Here is a 21687-nt window from a genome sequence, read left to right as displayed (position 1 = left end):
GTCCCTCAAACTCTCCCTCTCCCTGTCCCTCAAACCCTCCCTCTCCCTTACCCTCAAACTCTCCCTCTCCCTGTCCCTCAAACTCTCCCTCTCCCTGACCCTCAAACACTCCCTCTCCCTCAAACTCTCCCTTTCCTTGTCCCTCAAACCCTCCGTATCCCTGACCCTCCAACTGTCCCTCTCCCTGTTCCTCAAACTCTCCGTATCCCACTGTCCCTCAAACCCTCCCTCTCCCTCAAACTATCCATATCCCACTGTCCCTCAAACCCTCCCTCTCCCTGTCCCTCAAACCCTCTGTATCCCACTGTACCTCAAACTCTCCCCCTCCCTGACCCTCAAACTCTTCCTCTCCCTGTCCCTAAAACCCTCCGTATCCCACTGTCCCTCAAACCCTCCGTATCCCACTGTCCCTCAAACTCTCCCTCTACCGGTCTCTCAAACTCTCCCTCTCCCTGACCCTCAAACTCTCCCTCTCCCTGACCCTCAAACCCTCCGTATCCCACTGTCCCTCAAACCCTCCGTATCCCACTGTCCCTCAAACTCTCCCTCTCCCGGTCTCTCAAACTCTCCCTTTCCTGGTCTCTCAAACTCTCCCTCTCCCTGACCCTCAAACTCTCCCTCTCCCAAACTCTCCCTCTCCCAAACTCTCCCTCTCCCAAACTCTCCCTCTCCCAAACTCTCCCTCCCCCGGTCTCCCAAACTCTCCCTCCCCCGGTCTCCCAAACTCTCCCTCCCCCGGTCTCCCAAACTCTCCCTCCCCCGGTCTCCCAAACTCTCCCTCCCCCGGTCTCCCAAACTCTCCCTCCCCCGGTCTCCCAAACTCTCCCTCCCCCGGTCTCCCAAACTCTCCCTCCCCCGGTCTCCCAAACTCTCCCTCCCCCGGTCTCCCAAACTCTCCCTCCCCCGGTCTCCCAAACTCTCCCTCCCCCGGTCTCCCAAACTCTCCCTCCCCCGGTCTCCCAAACTCTCCCTCCCCCGGTCTCCCAAAGCCTCCCTCTCCCGGTCTCTCAAAGCCTCCCTCTCCCAGTCTCTCAAAGCCTCCCTCTCCCAGTCTCTCAAAGCCTCCCTCTCCCAGTCTCTCAAAGCCTCCCTCTCCCAGTCTCTCAAAGCCTCCCTCTCCCAGTCTCTCAAACTCTCCCTCTCCCAGTCTCTCAAAGCCTCCCTCTCCCAGTCTCTCAAAGCCTCCCTCTCCCAGTCTCTCAAAGCCTCCCTCTCCCAGTCTCTCAAAGCCTCCCTCTCCCAGTCTCTCAAAGCCTCCCTCTCCCTGACCCTCAAATTCTCCATCTCTCTGTCCCTCAAACCCTCCCTATCCCACTGTCCCGCAAACCCTCCCTATCCCTATCCCTCAAGGTCTCCCTCCATATCCTTCACTCCCACCCTCTCCCTCCATATCCCTCACTCCCACCCTCTCCCGCCATATCCCTCACCCCCACCCTCTCCCTCCATATCCCTCACCCCCACCCTCTCCCTCCATATCCCTCACCCCCACCCTCTCCCTCCATATCCCTCACCCCCACCCTCTCCCTCCATATCCCTCACCCCCACCCTCTCCCTCCATATCCCTCACCCCCACCCTCTCCCTCCATATCCCTCACTCCCACCCTCTCCCTCCATATCCCTCACTCCCACCCACTCCCCCCATATCCCTCACTCCCACCCACTCCCTCCATATCTCCATATCCTTTACTCTCCACAAACCCACCTGTCACCATCACCCGTTCTATTCATCCTCTTCACTCTCCTTCTCCAACAATCTATTCCACCCCCGGATTCCCCCTGGAGTTACGGATTACGGCTTCTTTCTCCCGCGAAACTCCCCGCTCCCTCCATCTGACCTTTCATTCACTCACCACAAATAACACCTTCAATTTCTCCAGGAAAGAACCTCACAAACAGCCCCTAGTAATCTGGACTCACAGTGTGGGGTCCATTCTATATCAGAACTAGGAATTAGAGATGGCCATTCAGCCCCTCGAGACTGTCCCGCCATTCAATAAGATCATGGTTGATCATCTACCTCAACTCCCCACCTTCCCTCATTACCCCCGTATCCCTTAATCCTCAAAGATTCATCCACCTCAGTCTTGAACATAACAATGGACCATCCCCAGCTCCCTGGAGTACAGAATTCCAAAGATTCACAGCCATGAGTGGAGAAATTTCTCCTCATCTCAGTCCGAAATGTCCGATCCTTCATCCCGAGACCGTACCCCCAGGTTTTAGTGTCTACAGCCATGGGGGAACGTTCCCTCCGCATCTCAGAGATGGCTTCCCCCTGGTTAGGGAGGAGATGGTGTAACAGTTGGCCTCAGTACCATTAGACTAGGGCAGGAGGGGGATGTGTGGCGGAGTGGGATGTGGGGGCAACAGGAGGGAAGGGAAATAAAATCAGTCGGGTGCCCGTGCTCGTGGTGACTGGCCGGTAACTCCCGCCTGAACAGGGGTCTGTGGGTGTTGCTGTGATTTCCCCATTCCCGGAAATGGCCCGCTGGCCTGCGTTTAGTGGGAAGACCGTGGCGTAGTGGGGAACGTCGCTGAACTAGTTATCCAGAGGCCCAGGATAGTGCCCCAGGCACACGGGATCAAATTTCACCACATTGGAATTGAAAATCAGTCAATGCATAAAAATCTGGAATTGAAAGCGAGTCTCAGTAATGGTGCCATGAAACTGTCACCAGTTGTTGTAAAAACCCTAATGCCCTTCAGAGAGGGAAATCTGCCCTCCTTACCTGGTCTGGCCTACACGTGACTCCAGACCCACAGCAATGTGGTTGACTCTTAACTGCCCTCTGAAATGGCCTAGCAAGCCACTCAGTTGTCAAGGGCAGTTAGAGATGGGCAACAAATGCAGGCCTTGCCAGTGACGCACACATCCCATGAAATAATAACAAAAGGAATGGCGTTTTTTGGACCTTCAGGCATCCACTGGCAACAGTTAAGTCTCAGTGAACTCTTGCAGAGGCCAGCACAGGCACGAAAGACCGAATGGTCTTGTTCGATGCTATATCATTCAATGACTTTGGCCTTTATTACAAGGGGAATGGAGTATAAAAGTGTACAGGGCATTGGTGAGACCACACCAAGAGGACTGTGTACAGATTTGGTCACCTGACTTAAAGAGGGACAAACTTGCATTGAAAGCAGTTCAGAGAAGGTTCACTAGGCTGATTCCTGGGATGAGGGGTTTGTATTAAGAGGAAAGGTTGAGCAGGTTGGGTCTGTACTCTGGAGTTTCGAGGATTGAGAGCTGATCGGATTGAAACATATGATTCTGAGGGGGGTTGACAGGGTAGATACAGAGAGGGTGTTTCCCTTCATGGGGGAATCTAGAATTAGGCAGTAGAGTTTCAAATGAAGGAGTCTCCCATTTAAGATGGAGATGAGGAAGAATTTCATCTCTCAAATGGTCATTAGTGTTTGGAATTCTCTTCCCCAGCGAGCAGTGAGGCTGGGTCAGGAATATGTACAAGGCTGTGTTAGACAGATCTTTGATTGACAAGGGAGCCAAAGGTTATTTTATTTAGAGATACAGCACTGAAACAGGCCCTTCAGCCCACCGTGTCTGTGCCGACCATCAACCACCCCGCCCTCCAGCAGCACCCACCATCTCTCAACTCGAACCCCGCCCTCCAGCAGCACCCACCATCTCTCAACTCGAACCCCGCCCTCCAGCAGCACCCACCATCTCTCAACTCTAACCCCGCCCTCCAGCAGCACCCACCATCTCTCAACTCTAACCCCGTCCTCCAGCAGCACCCACCATCTCTCAACTCTAACCCCGCCCTCCAGCAGCACCCACCATCTCTCAACTCTAACCCCGTCCTCCAGCAGCACCCACCATCTCTCAACTCTAACCCCGCCCTCCAGCAGCACCCACCATCTCTCAACTCGAACCCCGCCCTCAAAAGCACCCACCATCTCTCAACTCGAACCCCGCCCTCCAGCAGCACCCACCACCTCTCAACTCGAACCCCGCCCTCCAGCAGCACCCACCATCTCTCAACTCGAACCCCGCCCTCCAGCAGCACCCACCATCTCTCAACTCTAACCCCGCCCTCCAGCAGCACCCACCATCTCTCAACTCTAACCCCATCCTCCAGCAGCACCCACCATCTCTCAACTCTAACCCCGCCCTCCAGCAGCACCCACCATCTCTCAACTCTAACCCCGTCCTCCAGCAGCACCCACCATCTCTCAACTCTAACCCCGCCCTCCAGCAGCACCCACCATCTCTCAACTCGAACCCCGCCCTCCAGCAGCACCCACCATCTCTCAACTCTAACCCCGCCCTCCAGCAGCACCCACCATCTCTCAACTCTAACCCTGTTCCAGCAGCACCCACCATCTCTCAACTCTAACCCCGCCCTCCAGCAGCACCCACCATCTCTCAACTCTAACACCGCCCTCCAGCAGCACCCACCATCTCTCAACTCTAACCCCGCCCTCCAGCAGCACCCACCATCTCTCAACTCTAACCCTGTTCCAGCAGCACCCACCATCTCTCAACTCTAACCCGCCCTCCAGCAGCACCCACCATCTCTCAATTCTAACCCTGTTCCAGCAGCACCCACCATCTCTCAACTCTAACCCCGCCCTCCAGCAGCACCCACCATCTCTCAACTCTAACACCGCCCTCCAGCAGCACCCACCATCTCTCAACTCGAACCCTGTCCTCCAGCAGCACCCACCATCTCTCAACTCTAACCCTATCCTCCAGCAGCACCCACCATCTCTCAACTCTAACCCCGCCCTCCAGCAGCACCCACCATCTCTCAACTCTAACCCCGCCCTCCAGCAGCACCCACCATCTCTCAACTCTAACCCGTCCTCCAGCAGCACCCACCATCTCTCAACTCTAACCCCGTCCTCCAGCAGCACCCACCATCTCTCAACTCTAACCCCGCCCTCCAGCAGCACCCACCATCTCTCAACTCTAACCCCGTCCTCCAGCAGCACCCACCATCTCTCAACTCTAACCCCGCCCTCCAGCAGCACCCACCATCTCTCAACTCTAACCCTGTCCTCCAGCAGCACCCACCATCTCTCAACTCTAACCCTATCCTCCAGCAGCACCCACCATCTCTCAACTCTAACCCCGCCGTCCAGCAGCACCCACCATCTCTCAACTCTAACCCTATCCTCCAGCAGCACCCACCATCTCTCAACTCTAACCCCGCTCTCCAGCAGCACCCACCATCTCTCAACTCTAACCCCGCCCTCCAGCAGCACCCACCATCTCTCAACTCTAACCCCGCCCTCCAGCAGCACCCACCATCTCTCAAAAACAAAAACTCATTTGGCAGTCTCACCTGCAGCATGTGTGGCAGAATCTGCCTCTTAAAGATTAGTCTTCACAGCATAAGGTAAAGCAAGGGAAGACACCTGACTGAAATGAATTGTTTGCTGTGCATCTGTCATCTTTCATAGTTGGAAAGATGCCAACTACTAATAAAGCCACTCAAAATTCTGTCAATCTCAATATTGAAATTTTCAATTGACTCTCCCAGTCTCAACAGCTTTTCAGGGGAGAGAGTTCCCCATTTCCACTCCCCTTTGTGTGAAGAGGTGCTTCCTGACAGCACCCCTGAATGGCCTTGCTCTAATTTTAATGTTATGCCCCTTGTTCTGGACTCCCCCCACCAGAGGAAATAGTTTCTCTCTATCTACCCTATCAAATCCGTTAATCATCTTAACCACCTCAATTAGATCACCCTTTAAACTTCTATATTCGAGAGAATACAAGTCTAGTCTGTGCAGTCTGTCATCATAATTCAACCCTTTCAGACTCTGAACTGCCCGCTGACGGGGCCCAGTGAGCTGGTGACTCAGCTTATTTCTCAAGGGGCAAGGGAACGGCAATGCCCACCTCCATCGGGAACGGCAATGCCCACCTCCATCGGGAACGGCAATGCCCACCTCCGTCAGAAAGACGTTTTTTATTTAACAAGCCGACAACCTGTCAGCATCCAGAGTCCAGTCCGAGTATCGTGAATCACATTATCATCTTGTCCTTTGAGGATAAGAAGAGGAGGAAGTCATTCAGCCCCTCTTCTGCTATTCACACTTGATTGGCACTTCAACCCCCTGCCCACACCCACACCCAGGTGGCCAGGTCACTGGGGAGAACTCCTGCCTGCCCCACGCTGGCACCTCTGTTGGCAACACTGGCAAAGTGGGCGTGTGCCGCTCTGGATTATGGGGCTCTAACCCATAACCCTGATGAGAGAGAGAAAGAGAGAGAGAGAGAGAGAGAGAGAGAGTGCTGTCCACTGACACATAAGCTGCTGAGGAGAATAATGCACAAGAGAGAGAGAGGGAGAGCGAGAGCGCGCGTGCTACAGACACAGGAAGTGAGAGTTCGTGAGAAAGCAGTTTAAAGAACACCACTAAGTGCAGATGTGTTGAGGGGAAGGGGAAGGGGAGGAAGTGAGAGCAGTCACATGGTATCTTCTGCAGTTCCACTTACATGACTTGTGACGGTAGACAAGGCCACCTTACCCAGTCCGTGTGGCCATCCCACTGAGCTCAGAGAAAGGGAACACTGGCTTCACCTAGAAGAGATATGGTGGATATAGATTAAGCAATAATGAGGGACAAGGTTCAGGGAGAGAGAGAGGGGGCGGAAGAGAAAGAAGGCTTCCTCAGCACATTAGGTGCACGTGAACTCATTAAATACTTGGCAGGGCTCAAGGAAGCCTCTCATTAACTCCGCAATTTGCAGATCCGACCTGGAGAGTCTTAAAGGGGCAGTGTCAGCTCGCCGATTCAGACCTTGCATGGAAAGGGGTGGGCTTGTGACGTGCAGGCGACAAATGCCCCATCCCTCCCGGGGTGGGACTGAGCCCCCCCCACACACATACATACACTCGCGTGCACGCACGCTCAGCTGTCCTGGGCTCACTTGAAGAATGAGCCAATCGGCTGAGGGCGGGGATCAGGGTGCAGGTTGGTACCTGTGAAATTCATGACTCAGTGAGGGTCACCATCTCATTGGGACAGAGGGAGAGAGCGGGAATGCTACGTAATGACTGTCAAAGGCAGAAATAAAAACAAACAATGTGCATTTCTCTAGCACCAGTAACATAACTAAATGCTGCAAGGAGCCTCACAGGGGCATCCGAAAATGAAATTTGACACTGAACCGCAGAAGGATACATCAATTCAGGTAACCAAAAACTTGATCAAAGAGATAGGGAGGGGTGTAGGGGTTGGAGGAGATTACAGAGATAGGGAGGGGTGTAGGGGTTGGAGGAGATTACAGAGATAGGGAGGGGTGTAGGGGCTGGAGGAGGTTACAGAGATAGGGAGGGGTGTAGGGGCTGGAGGAGGTTACAGAGATAGGGAGGAGTGTAGGGGCTGGAGGAGATTACAGAGATAGGGAGGGGTGTAGGGACTGGAGGTTATGACAGAGATAGGGAGGGTTGTAGGGGCTGGAGGAGATTACAGAGATAGGGAGGGGTGCAGGGGGTGGAGGAGATTACAGAGATAGGGAGGGGTGTAGGGGCTGGAGGGGATTACAGAGATAGGGAGGGGTGTAAGGGCTGGAGGAGGTGACAGAGATAGGGAGGAGTGTAGGGGCTGGAGAAGATTACAGAGATAGGGAGCAGTGTAGGGGCTGGAGGAGATTACAGAGATAGGGAGGGGTGTAGGGACTGGAGGAAATTACAGAGATAGGGAGGGGTGTAGGGACTGGAGGAGATTACAGTGATAGGGAGGGGTGTAGGGACTGGAGGAGATTACAGAAATAGGGAGGGGTGTAGGGGCTGGTGGAGATTACAGAGATAGGGAGGGGTGTAGGGGCTGGAGGAGGTTACAGAGATAGGGAGGGGTGTAGGGACTGGAGGAGATTACAGAGATAGGGAGGGGTGTAGGGACTGGAGGAGATTACAGAAATAGGGAGGGGTGTAGGGGCTGGAGGAGATTACAGAAATAGGGAGGGGTGTAGGGGCTGGAGGAGATTACAGAGATAGGGAGGGGTGTAGGGGCTGGAGGAGGTTACAGAGATAGGGAGGGGTGTAGGGGCTGGAAGAGATTACAGAGATAGGGAGGGATGTCGGGACTGGAGGAGATTACAGAGATAGGGAGGGGTATAAGCCTGGAGGAGTTTACAGAGATAGGGAGGGGTGCAGGGGGTGGAGGAGATTACAGAGATAGGGAGGGATGTCGGGACTGGAGGAGATTACAGAGATAGGGAGGGGTGCAGGGGGTGGAGGAGATTACAGAGATAGGGAGGGGTGTAGGGGCTGGAGGGGATTACAGAGATAGGGAGGGGTGTAAGGGCTGGAGGAGGTGACAGAGATAGGGAGGAGTGTAGGGGCTGGAGAAGATTACAGAGATAGGGAGCAGTGTAGGGGCTGGAGGAGATTACAGAGATAGGGAGGGGTGTAGGGACTGGAGGAAATTACAGAGATAGGGAGGGGTGTAGGGACTGGAGGAGATTACAGAGATAGGGAGGGGTGTAGGGACTGGAGGAGATTACAGAAATAGGGAGGGGTGTAGGGGCTGGTGGAGATTACAGAGATAGGGAGGGGTGTAGGGGCTGGAGGAGGTTACAGAGATAGGGAGGGGTGTAGGGAATGGAGGAGATTACAGAGATAGGGAGGGGTGTAGGGACTGGAGGAGATTACAGAAATAGGGAGGGGTGTAGGGGCTGGAGGAGATTACAGAAATAGGGAGGGGTGTAGGGGCTGGAGGAGATTACAGAGATAGGGAGGGGTGTAGGGGCTGGAGGAGGTTACAGAGATAGGGAGGGGTGTAGGGGCTGGAAGAGATTACAGAGATAGGGAGGGATGTCGGGACTGGAGGAGATTACAGAGATAGGGAGGGGTATAAGCCTGGAGGAGTTTACAGAGATAGGGAGGGGTGCAGGGGGTGGAGGAGATTACAGAGATAGGGAGGGATGTCGGGACTGGAGGAGATTACAGAGATAGGGAGGGGTATAAGCCTGGAGGAGTTTACAGAGATAGGGAGGGGTGCAGGGGGTGGAGGAGAATACAGAGCTAGGGAGGGGTGTAGGGGCTGGAGGAGATTACAGAGATAGGGAGGGGTGTAGACCTTGAGGAGATTACAGAGATAGGGAGGGGTGTAGGGGCTGGAGGAGATTACAGAGATAGGGCGGGGTGTAGGGGCTGGAGGAGATTACAGAGATAGGGAGGGGTGTAGGACTGGAGGAGATTACAGAGATAGGGAGGGGTGTAGGGGCTGGAGGAGATTACAGAGATAGGGAGGGGTGTAGACCTGGGGGAGATTACAGAGATAGGGAGGGGTGTAGGGGCTGGAGGAGATTACAGAGATAGGGAGGGGTGTAGGGGCTGGAGGAGATTACAGAGATAGGGAGGGGTGTAGGGGCTGGAGGAGATTATAGAGATCGGGAGGGGTGTAGGGGCTGGAGGAGATTACAGAGCTAGGGAGGGGTGTAGGGGCTGGAGGAGATTACAGAGATAGGGAGGGGTGTAGACCTGGAGGAGATTACAGAGATAGGGAGGGGTGTAGGGGCTGGAGGAGATTACAGAGATAGGGCGGGGTGTAGGGGCTGGAGGAGATTACAGAGATAGGGAGGGGTGTAGGACTGGAGGAGATTACAGAGATAGGGAGGGGTGTAGGGGCTGGAGGAGATTACAGAGATAGGGAGGGGTGTAGACCTGGGGGAGATTACAGAGATAGGGAGGGGTGTAGGGGCTGGAGGAGATTACAGAGATAGGGAGGGGTGTAGGGGCTGGAGGAGATTACAGAGCTAGGGAGGGGTGTAGGGGCTGGAGGAGATTACAGAGCTAGGGAGGGGTGTAGGGGCTGGAGGAGATTACAGAGATAGGGAGGGGTGTAGGGGCTGGAGGAGATTACAGAGATAGGGAGGGGTGTAGGGGCTGGAGGAGATTATAGAGATCGGGAGGGTTGTCGGGGCTGGAGGAGATTACAGAGCTAGGGAGGGGTGTAGGGGCTGGAGGAGATTACAGAGATAGGGAGGGGTGTAGACCTGGAGGAGATTACAGAGATAGGGAGGGGTGTAGGGGCTGGAGGAGATTACAGAGACAGGGCGGGGTGTAGGGGCTGGAGGAGGTTACAGAGATAGGGAGGGGTGTAGGACTGGAGGAGATTACAGAGATAGGGAGGTGTGTAGACCTGGGGGAGATTACAGAGTTAGGGAGGGGTGTAGGGGCTGGAGGAGATTACAGAGATAGGGAGGGGTGTAGGGGCTGGAGGAGATTACAGAGATAGGGAGGGGTGTTGGGGCTGGAGGAGATTATAGAGATCGGGAGGGGTGTAGGGGCTGGAGGAGATTACAGAGATAGGGAGGGGTGTAGGGGCTGGAGGAGATTACAGAGATAGGGAGGGGTGTAGGGGCTGGAGGAGATTACAGAGATAGGGAGGGGTGTAGGGGCTGGAGGAGATTACAGAGATAGGGAGGGGATGAGGCCATGGAGGGATTGGAAAACAAGGATGAGAATGTTAGTGTCGAGGTGTTGCTTGACCGGGAGTCAGTGTAGGTCAGTGAGCACAGGGGGTGATGGGGGAACGGGACTCCCTGTGAGTTAGAACACGGGCAGCAGAGTTTTGGATGATCTGAAGGTTTATGGAGGGTAGAATGTTTCTGCACAAACATCCCCAACAGCAAACAAATTTGATTCTTTCAAAATGTTAAGTCAGGTGGTTGAATCTTAACTGCCCTGTGAAATGGTCTCGCTTGCCTCTCAGTTGTCCAGGGTAATTAGGGATGGATAATAAACACTGACTTTGCCAGTGACGCCCACATCCCATCAAATAATTCAAGGAAGGAAAAGGAAGGCATGGATCGCAGTGGTCCTGACCTTCTGGATGTTCCTGTTTACCAGCCATGTCAATTTTCTGTTCGATGAGGCGATGCCTGCCAGGGCCGAATATCAAGCTGAGACCAAGGGGCCCAGCATGGGGAAAGTGAGGCACCAATCACCCAGGCCCCCACTCCCCGCCTGAGCCAGAGAGTGAGGGAGAGCACCTTGAAGTCTCCCTCGTCTTCTCTTTCAATCTGAACAGTCAAGCACTCAAGACAAGAATGAAAAACATCACAAGACTCTCGAGTGTTGACAACAGCACTGCAGAGTTGTTCGAGCTTTACAGAAGAGAACATTAAACTGCTCGACAATCATGCCTCATTCTCAAGCTGCACTTCTTAAAAGCGGAAAAGGCTTCTGATGACAGCTTTTCCTGTTTCCAAAACAAAAAAACAAATTATTTCACAAAAAGAAACTGGTAGCAGCAAACGATGGTGATAATTCTGGGCCAGAACATAATCGCGTTCAATACATTCCACTCACTGACAAAACAAAATGAGCTGAGAAAAATCATTTTAGACAACAAGGAAAGAAAGGGAGAGAGAAGTAAAACCAGAAGGTTTCTTTTACCTGTATTGTTCAGGTCTTTGACTCTTTGCTCACTGGGATTTCAGGGTGGTGCACACATTGAATGAACTAGCAGACTTGGCAGTGCATACTGACACGGGGCTCCCTCCCAAAACTCTCATGTGATTAGCCACAAGAAAAGTGCACGGCTAAGGGCTTTCATCAGCAACCCAGATAGAACATCCTACCGAACAAGTGATGTCAGCCATGCCCAGGGTAAGACTTGATCTCTCGCTCGCACTGAAAACCCGCAGTGTTTCCTCTCCTCCACACGTACACACAGATGTGCTGCGGTGGAACAAGCATCTCGAAAACTAGACTGAGCAAGTCAAAAACTGGAGCGAGCATCTCTAAACCTCTCTAAAACAGAGGGAGCAGTTCAAAATTAGAGGCTTGGTCTCCAAACTAGAGGGAGCGTCTCTAAATTTGAGGTGCATCTCTAAATTAGAGTGAGCATCGCTAAATTAGAGAGAGCGTCTCTAAACGACAAGGGGTGTCTCCAACCAAGAAAGAGTGTCTCTAAACTAGAGGGAGCATCTCTAAACTGGAGGGATCTTCTCTAACCTAGAGGGAGCTTCAATAAAGATGAGGGAGCATCTTGAAACTAGAGGGACCATCTCTCAAATAGATGAAACAGCTCAAAAATTAGAGGGAGCATCTCTGAACAACAGGGAGTGTCTCAAAACTAGAGGGAGCCAACTCTAAACCAGAGAGAGTGTCTACAAAGCACAGGGAAGATTTCTAAACTAGAGGGAGCATCTCAAAACTAGAGACAGCATCTCAAAATTTGAAGCAGCTTCTCTAAACTAGAGAGAGCATCTCTAAACGAGAAGCAGCGTCTGCAAACTAGAGAGAGCATCTCTAAACTAGAAGCAGTGTCTGTAAACTAGAGAGAGCATGTCTAAACTAGAAACAGAGTCTCTAAACGAGAGAGACTATCTCCAAACGAGAAGCAGCGTCTGTAAACTAGAGAGAGCATCTCGACAATTGAAGAAGTGTCTCTAAACGAGAGAGAGCATCTCGACAACTGAAGAAGTGTCTCTAAACTAGAGAGAGCATCTCTAAACTAGAAGCAGTGTCTCTAATCTAGAGAGAGCATCTCTAAACTAGAAGCAGTGTCTCTAATCTAGAGAGAGAATCTCTAAACTAGAAGCAGTGTCTCTAACCTGGAGAGAGCATCTCTAAACTAGAAGCAGTGTCTCTAATCTAGAGAGAGCATCTCTAAACTAGAAGCAGTGTCTCTAAACTAGAGAGAGCAACTCTAAACTAGAAGCAGTGTCTCTAACCGAGAGAGAGAATCTCTAAACTAGAAGCAGTGTCTCTAAACTAGAGAGAGAATCTCTAAACTAGAAGCAGTGTCTCTAAACTAGAGAGAGAATCTCTAAACTAGAAGCAGTGTCTCTAAACTAGAGAGAGCATCTCTAAACTAGAAGCAGTGTCTCTAATCTAGAGAGAGCATCTCTAAACTAGAAGCAGTGTCTCTAAACTAGAGAGAGAATCTCTAAACTAGAAGCAGTGTCTCTAACCTAGAGAGAGCATCTCTAAACTAGAAGCAGTGTCTCTAAACTAGAGAGAGCATCTCTAAACTAGAAGCAGTGTCTCTAAACTAGAGAGAGCATCTCTAAAATAGAAGCAGTGTCTGTAAACTAGAGAGAGCATCTCTAAACTAGAAGCAGTGTCTCTAAACTAGAGAGAGCCTCTCTAAACTAGAAGCAGTGCCTCTAATCTAGAGAGAGCTTCTCTAAACTAGAAGCAGTGTCTCTAAACTAGAGAGAGAATCTCTAAACTAGAAGCAGTGTCTCTAACCTCGAGAGAGCATCTCTAAACTAGAAGCAGTGTCTCTAAACTAGAGAGAGCATCTCTAAACTAGAAGCAGTGTCTCTAAACTAGAGAGAGCATTTCTAAACTAGAAGCAGTGTCTCTAAACTAGAGAGAGCATCTCTAAACTAGAAGCAGTGTCTTGAACCTCGAGAGAGCATCTCTAAACCAGAAGCAGTGTCTCTAACCTGGAGAGAGCATCTCCAAACTAGAAGCAGTGTCTCGAAACGAGAGAGAGCATCTCTAAACTAGAAGCAGTGTCTCTAACCTAGAGAGAGCAGCTCTAAACTAGAAGCAGTGTCTATAAACTAGAGAGAGCATCTCTAAACTAGAAGCAGTGTCTCTAAAGTAGAGAGAGCAGCCCTAAACTAGAAGCAGTGTCTCTAACCTAGAGAGAGCAGCTCTAAACTAGAAGCAGTGTCTCTAAACTACAGAGAGCATCTCTAAACTAGAAGCAGTGTCTCTAAACTAGAGAGAGCAGCTCTAAACTAGAAGCAGTGTCTCAAAACTAGAGAGAGCATCTCTAAACTAGAAGCAGTGTCTCTAACCTAGAGAGAGCAGTTCTAAACTAGAAGCAGTGTCTCTAAACTAGAGAGAGCATCTCTAAACTAGAAGCAGTGTCTCTAAACTAGAGAGAGCATCTCTAAACTAGAAACAGTGTCTCTAATCTAGAGAGAGCATCTCTAAACTAGAAGCCGTGTCTCTAACCTGGAGAGAGCATCTCCAAACTAGAAGCAGTGTCTCTAAACGAGAGAGAGCATCTCTAAACTAGAAGCAGTGTCTCTAAACTAGAGAGAGCAGCTCTAAACTAGAAGCAGTGTCTCTAAACTAGAGAGAGCATCTCTAAACTAGAAGCAGTGTCTCTAAAGTAGAGAGAGCAGCCCTAAACTAGAAGCAGTGTCTCTAACCTAGAGAGAGCAGCTCTAAACTAGAAGCAGTGTCTCTAAACTAGAGAGAGCATCTCTAAACTAGAAGCAGTGTCTCTAAACTAGAGAGAGCAGCACTAAACTAGAAGCAGTGTCTCAAAACTAGAGAGAGCATCTCTAAACTAGAAGCAGTGTCTCTAACCTAGAGAGAGCAGTTCTAAACTAGAAGCAGTGTCTTTAAACTAGAGAGAGCATCTCTAAATTAGAAGCAGTGTCTCTAACCTAGAGAGAGCAGCTCTAAACTAGAAGCAGTGTCTCTAACCTAGAGAGAGCATCACTAAACTAGAAGCAGTGTCTCTAAACTAGAGAGAGCATCTCTAAACTAGAAGCAGTGTCTCTAAACTAGAGAGAGCATTTCTAAACTAGAAGCAGTGTCTCTAAACTAGAGAGAGCATCTCTAAACTAGAAGCAGTGTCTTTAACCTAGAGAGAGCATCTCTAAACCAGAAGCAGTGTCTCTAACCTGGAGAGAGCATCTCCAAACTAGAAGCAGTGTCTCTAAACGAGAGAGAGCATCTCTAAACTAGAAGCAGTGTCTCTAACCTAGAGAGAGCAGCTCTAAACTAGAAGCAGTGTCTCTAAACTAGAGAGAGCATCTCTAAACTAGAAGCAGTGTCTCTAAACGAGAGAGAGCATCTCTAAACTAGAAGCAGTGTCTCTAAAGTAGAGAGAGCAGCTCTAAACTAGAAGCAGTGTCTCTAACCTAGAGAGAGCAGCTCTAAACTAGAAGCAGTGTCATTAACCAAGAGAGAGCATCTCTAAACCAGAAACAGTGTCTCTAACCTGGAGAGAGCATCTCCAAACTAGAAGCAGTGTCTCTAAACGAGAGAGAGCATCTCTAAACTAGAAGCAGTGTCTCTAACCTAGAGAGCGCAGCTGTAAACTAGAAGCAGTGTCTCTAAACTAGAGAGAGCATCTCTAAACTAGAAGCAGTGTCTCTAAAGTAGAGAGAGCAGCTCTAAACTAGAAGCAGTGTCTCTAACCTAGAGAGAGCAGCTCTAAACTAGAAGCAGTGTCTCTAAACTAGAGAGAGCATCTCTAAACTAGAAGCAGTGTCTCTAACCTAGAGAGAGCAGCTCTAAACTAGAAGCATTGTCTCTAAACTAGAGAGAGATTCTCTAAACTAGAAGCAGTGTCTCTAATCTAGAGAGAGCATCTCTAAACTAGAAGCAGTGTCTCTAACCTAGACAGAGCATCTCTAAGCTAGAAGCTGTGTCTCTAAACTAGAGAGAGCATCTCTAAACTAGAAGCAGTGTCTCTAACCTAGAGAGAGCATCACTAAACTAGAAGCAGTGTCTCTAAACTAGAGAGAGCATCTCTAAACTAGAAGCAGTGTCTCTAAACTAGAGAGAGCATTTCTAAACTAGAAGCAGTGTCTCTAAACTAGAGAGAAATTCTCTAAACTAGAAGCAGTGTCTTTAACCTAGAGAGAGCATCTCTAAACCAGAAGCAGTGTCTCTAACCTGGAGAGAGCATCTCCAAACTAGAAGCAGTGTCTCTAAACGAGAGAGAGCATCTCTAAACTAGAAGCAGTGTCTCTAACCTAGAGAGAGCAGCTCTAAACTAGAAGCAGTGTCTCTAAACTAGAGAGAGCATCTCTAAACTAGAAGCAGTGTCTCTAAAGTAGAGAGAGCAGCTCTAAACTAGAAGCAGTGTCTCTAACCTAGAGAGAGCAGCTCTAAACTAGAAGCAGTGTCTCTAAACTAGAGAGAGCATCTCTAAACTAGAAGCAGTGTCTCTAACCTAGAGAGAGCAGCTCTAAACTAGAAGCAGTGTCTCTAAACTAGAGAGAGCATCTCTAAACTAGAAACAGTGTCTCTAATCTAGAGAGAGCATCTCTAAACTAGAAGCAGTGTCTCTAACCTAGAGAGAGCATCTCTAAGCTAGAAGCAGTGTCTCTAAACTAGAGAGAGCATCTCTAAACTAGAAGCAGTGTCTCTAACCTAGAGAGAGCACCTCTAAACTAGAAGCTGTGTCTCTAACCTAGAGAGAGCATCTCTAAACTAGAATGAGTGTCTCTAACCTGGAGAGAGCATCTCTAAACTAGAAGCAGCGTCTCTAAACTAGAGAGAGCATCTCTAATCTAGAAGCAGTGTCTCTAACCTAGAGAGAGCATCTCTAAAATAGAAGCAGAGTCTCTAACCTAGAGAGAGCAGCTCTAAACTAGAAACACTGTCTTTAAACTAGAGAGAGCATCTCTAAACTAGAAGCAGTGTCTCTAAACTAGAAAGAGCATCTCTAAACTAGAAACACTGTCTTTAAACTAGAGAGAGCATCTCTAAACTAGAAGCAGTGTCTCTAAACTAGAGAGAGCATCTCTAAACTAGAAGCAGTGTCTCTAAACTAGAGAGAGCATCTCTAAAATAGAAGCAGTGTCTCTAATCTAGACAGAGCATCTCTAAACTAGAAGCAGTGTCTCTAACCTAGAGAGAGCAGCTCTAAACTAGAAGCAGTGTCTCTAAACTAGAAAGAGCATCTCTAAACTAGAAACACTGTCTTTAAACTAGAGAGAGCATCTCTAAACTAGAAGCAGTGTCTCTAAACTAGAAAGAGCATCTCTAAACCAGAAACACTGTCTTTAAACTAGAGAGAGCATCTCTAAACTAGAAGCAGTGTCTCTAAACTAGAGAGAGCATCTCTAAACTAGAAGCAGTGTCTCTAAACTAGAGAGAGCATTTCTAAACTAGAAGCAGTGTCTCTAAACTAGAGAGAGCATCTCTAAGCTAGAAGCAGTGTCTCTAATCTAGAGAGAGCATCTCTAAACGAGAAGCAGTGTCTCTAATCTAGAGAGAGCATCTCTAAACTAGAAGCAATGTCTCTAAACTAGAGAGAGCGTCTCTAAACTAGAAGCAGTGTCACTAAACTAGAGAGAGCATCTCTAAACTAGAAGCAGTGTCTCTAAACTAGAGAGAGCATTTCTAAACTAGAAGCAGTGTCTCTAAACTAGAGAGAGCATCTCTAAGCTAGAAGCAGTGTCTCTAATCTAGAGAGAGCATCTCTAAACTAGAAGCAGTGTCTCTAATCTAGAGAGAGCAGTTCTAAACTAGAAGCAGTGTCTCTAATCTAGAGAGAGCATCTCTAAACTAGAAGCAGTTTCTCTAATCCAGAGAGAGCATCTCTAAACTAGAAACAGTGTCTCTAATCTAGAAAGAGCATCTCTAAACTAGAAGCAGTGTCTCTAAACTAGAGAGAGCATCTCTAAACTAGAAGCAGCGTCTCTAAACTAGAGAGAGCATCGGTAAACTAGAAGCAGTGTGTCTAAATTAGAGAGAGCTTCGCTAAACTAGAAGCAGTGTCTCTAATCTAGAGGGAGCATCTCTAAACTAGAAGCAATGTCTCTAAATTAGAGAGAGCATCTCTAAACTAGAAGCAGTGTCTCTAAACTAGAGAGAGCATCTCTAACCTAGAAGCAGTGTCTCTAAACTAGAGAGAGCATCGCTAAACTTGAAGCAGTGTCTCTAAACTAGAGAGAGCATCTCTAAACTAGAAGCAGTGTCTCTAATCTAGAGAGAGCAGCTCTAAACTAGAAGCAGTGTCTCTAATCTAGAGAGAGCATCTCTAAACTAGAAGCAGTGTCACTAAACTAGAGAGAGCATCTCTAAACTAGAAGCAGTGTCTCTAAACTAGAGAGAGCATCTCTAAACTAGAAGCAGTGTCTCTAAACTAGAGAGAGCATCTCTAAACTAGAAGCAGTGTCTCTATTCTAGAAAGAGCATCTCTAAACTAGAAGCAGTGTCTCTAAACTAGAGAGAGCATCTCTAATCTCGAAGCAGCGTCTCAAGACTAGAGAGAGCATCTCTAATCTAGAAGCAATGTCTCTAAACTAGAGAGAGCATCTCTAAACTAGAAGCAGTGTCTCTAAACTAGAGAGAGCCTCTCTAATCTAGAAGCAGTGTCTCACAACTAGAGGGAGCATCTCTAAACTAGAAGCAGCGTCTCTAAACTAGAGAGAGCATCTCTAAACTAGAAGCAGTGTCTCTAAACTAGAGAGAGCATCTCTTAACGAGAAGCAGTGTCTCTAATCTAGAGAGAGCATCTTTAAACTAGAAGCAGTGTCTCTAAACTAGAGAGAGCATCTCTAAGCTAGAAGCAGTGTCTCTAATCTAGAGAGAGCATCTCTAAACTAGAAGCAGTGTCTCTAATCTAGAGAGAGCATCTCTAAACTAGAAGCAATGTCTCTAAACTAGAGAGAGCATCTCTAAACGAGAAGCAGTGTCTCTAAACTAGAGAGAGCATCTCTAACCTACAAGCAGTGTCTCTAAACTAGAGAGAGCATCGCTAAACTTGAAGCAGTGTCTCTAAACTAGAGAGAGCATCTCTAAACTAGAAGCAGTGTCTCTAATCTAGAGAGAGCATCTCTAAACTAGAAGCAGTGTCTCTAATCTAGAGAGAGCATCTCTAAACTAGAAGCAGTTTGTCTCTAATCTAGAGAGAGCATCTCTAAACTAGAAGCAGTGTCTCTAACCTAGAAAGAGCATCTCTAAGCTAGAAGCAACGTCTCTAAACTAGAGAGAGCATCTCTAAACTAGAAGCCTTGTCCCTAAACTAGAGAGAGCATCGCTAAACTTGAAGCAGTGTCTCTAAACTAGAGAGAGCATCTCTAAACTAGAAGCAGTGTCTCTAAACTCGAGAGAGCATCTCTAAAATAGAAGCAGTGTCTCTAAACTAGAGAGAGCATCTCTAACCTAGAAGCAGTGTCTCTAAACTAGAGAGAGCATCTCTAACTTAGAAGCAGTGTCTCTAAACTAGAGAGAGCATCTCTAAACTAGAAGCAGTGTCTCTAAACTAGAGAGAGAATCTCTAAACTAGAAGCAGTGTCTCTAATCTAGAGAGAGCATCTCTAAACTAGAAGCAGTGTCTCTAATCTAGAGAGAGCATCTCTAAACTAGAAGCAGTGTCTCTAATCTAGAGAGAGCATCTCTAAACTAGAAGCAGTGTCTCTAATCTAGAAAGAGCATCTCTAAACTAGAAGCAGTGTCTCTAATCTAGAAAGAGCATCTCTAAACTAGAAGCAGTGTCTCTAATCTAGAGAGAGCATCTCTAAACTAGAAGCAGTGTCTCTAATCTAGAGAGAGCATCTCTAAACTAGAAGCAGTGTCTCTAAACTAGAGTGAGCATCTCTAAACTAGAAGCAGCGTCTCTAACCTAGAGAGAGCATCGCTAAACTAGAAGCTGTGTCTCTAAACTAGAGAGAGCCTCGCTAAACTAGAAGCAGTGTCTCTAAACTAGAGAGAGCATCTCTAAACTAGAAGCAGTGTCCCTAAACTAGAGAGAGCATCGCTAAACTAGAAGCAGTGTCTCTAAACTAGAGAGAGCATCTCTAAACTCGAAGCAGTGTCTCTAAACTAGAGAGAGCATCTCTAAAATAGAAGCAGTGTCTCTAAACTAGAGAGAGCATCTCTAAACTAGAAGCAGTGTCTCTAAACTAGAGAGAGCTTCGCTAAACGAGAAGCAGTGTCTCTAAACTAGAGAGAGCATGGCTAAACTAGAAGCAGTGTCTCTAAACTAGAGAGAGCATCTCTAAAATAGAAGCAGTGTCTCTAAACTAGAGAGAGCATCTCTAAACAAGAAGCAGTGTCTCTAAACTAGAGAGTGCATCTCTAAAATAGAAGCAGTGTCTCTAAACTAGAGAGAGCATCTCTGAACTAGAAGCAGTGTCTCTAAACTAGGGAGAGCATCTCTTAACTAGAAGCAGTGTCTCTAATCTAGAGAGAGCATGTCTAAACTAGAAGCAGCGTCTCTAAACTAGAGAGATCATCTCTAAACTAGAAGCAGTGTCTCTAAACTGGAGAGAGCATCTCTAAACTAGAAGCAGTGTCTCTAAACTAGAGAGAGCATCTCTAAACTAGAAGCAGTGTCTCTAATCTAGAGAGAGCATCTCGAACCTAGAAGCAGTGTCTCTAAACTAGAGAGAGCATCTCTAAACTAGAAGCAGTGTCTCTAATCTAGAGAGAGCATCTCTAAACTAGAAGCAGTGTCTCTAAACTAGAGAGAGCATCTCTAAACTAGAAGCAGTGTCTCTAATCTAGAGAGAGCATCTCTAAACTAGAAGCAATGTCTCTAAATTAGAGAGAGCATCTCTAAACTAGAAGCAGTGTCTCTAAACTAGAGAGAGCATCTCTAACCTAGAAGCAGTGTCTCTAAACTAGAGAGTGCATCGCTAAACTTGAAGCAGTGTCTCTAAACTAGAGAGAGCATCTCTAAACTAGAAGCAGTGTCTCTAATCCAGAGAGAGCAACTCTAAACTAGAAGCAGTGACTCTAATCTAGAGAGAGCATCTCTAAACTAGAAGCAGTTTCTCTAATCCAGAGAGAGCATCTCAAAACTAGAAGCAGTGTCTCTAATCTAGAAAGAGCATCTCTAAACTAGAAGCAGTGTCTCTAAACTAGAGAGAGCATCTCTAAAGTAGAAGCAGCGTCTCTAAACTAGAGAGAGCATCGGTAAACTAGAAGCAGTGTGTCTAAATTAGAGAGAGCTTCGCTAAACTAGAAGCAGTGTCTCTAATCTAGAGAGAGCATCTCTGAACTAGAAGCAATGTCTCTAAATTAGAGAGAGCATCTCTAAACTAGAAGCAGTGTCTCTAATCTAGAGAGAGCATCTCTAAACTAGAATCAGTGTCTCTAAACTAGAGAGAGCATCACTAAACTAGAAGCAGCGTCTCTAAACTAGAGAGAGCATCTCTAAACTAGAAGCAGTGTCTCTAAACTAGAGAGAGCATCTCTTAACTAGAAACAGTGTCTCCAAACTAGAGAGATCATCTCTAACCTACAAGCAGTGTCTCTAAACTTGAGAGAGCATCGCTAAACTTGAAGCAGTGTCTCTAATCTAGAGAGAGCATCTCTAAACTAGAAGCAATGTCTCTAAACTAGAGAGAGCATCTCTAAACTAGAAGCAGTGTCTCTAATCTAGAGAGAGCATCTCTAAACTAGAAGCAATGTCTCTAAACTAGAGAGAGCATCACTAAACTAGAAGCAGTGTCTCTAATCTAGAGAGAGCATCTCTAAACTAGAAGCAATGTCTCTAAACTAGAGAGAGCATCTCTAAACTAGAAGCAGTGTCTCCAAACTAGAGAGATCATCTCTAACCTACAAGCAGTGTCTCTAAACTTGAGAGAGCATCGCTAAACTTGAAGCAGTGTCTCTAAACTAGAGAGAGCATCTCTAAACTAGAAGCAGTGTCTCTAATCTAGAGAGAGCATCTCTAAACTAGAAGCAGTGTCTCTAATCTAGAGAGAGCATCTCTAAACTAGAAGCAGTGTCTCTAATCTAGAAAAAGCATCTCTAAACTAGAAGCAGCGTCTCTAAACTAGAGAGAGCATCTCTAAACTAGAAGCAGTGTCTCTAAACTAGAGAGAGCATCTCTAACCTAGAAGCAGTGTCTCTAAACTAGAGAGAGCATCTCTAACTTAGAAGCAGTGTCTCTAAACTAGAGAGAGCATCTCTAAACTAGAAGCAGTGTCTCTAAACTAGAGAGAGAATCTCTAAACTAGAAGCAGTGTCTCTAATCTAGAGAGAGCATCTCTAAACTAGAAGCAGTGTCCCTAAACTAGAGAGAGCATCGCTAAACTAG

At 48.0% G+C, this 21687-nt stretch overlaps 2 protein-coding genes across 3 annotated transcripts in view; one reads left to right on the top strand and one right to left on the bottom strand.

Annotated features, from left to right (window-relative positions):
- The window catches only part of LOC137348913 (Y+L amino acid transporter 2-like), a 72616-nt gene extending 60941 nt beyond the window's left edge, over positions 1 to 11675 (bottom strand). For both annotated transcript variants that reach the window (XM_068014144.1, XM_068014143.1), the window contains exons 1-2: positions 11379 to 11675; positions 6467 to 6551 (exon numbers count right to left, since the gene is read on the bottom strand). The gene's annotated coding sequence lies outside the window, so the exon portion shown is untranslated. The remainder of the gene's footprint in view (positions 1 to 6466; positions 6552 to 11378) is intronic.
- Positions 11502 to 21687, top strand: part of mrpl52 (mitochondrial ribosomal protein L52) — a 177985-nt gene continuing 167799 nt past the window's right edge. Inside the window, exon 1 of the mRNA XM_068014147.1 lies at positions 11502 to 11591. The gene's annotated coding sequence lies outside the window, so the exon portion shown is untranslated. The remainder of the gene's footprint in view (positions 11592 to 21687) is intronic.

Source organism: Heterodontus francisci, chromosome 34, assembly GCF_036365525.1.
Source record: "Heterodontus francisci isolate sHetFra1 chromosome 34, sHetFra1.hap1, whole genome shotgun sequence".
NCBI classification, from domain to species: Eukaryota; Metazoa; Chordata; class Chondrichthyes; order Heterodontiformes; family Heterodontidae; genus Heterodontus; species Heterodontus francisci.
The sequence above is the reverse complement of the archived record's forward strand: the minus strand, read 5'-3'. Positions and strand labels throughout refer to the sequence as shown.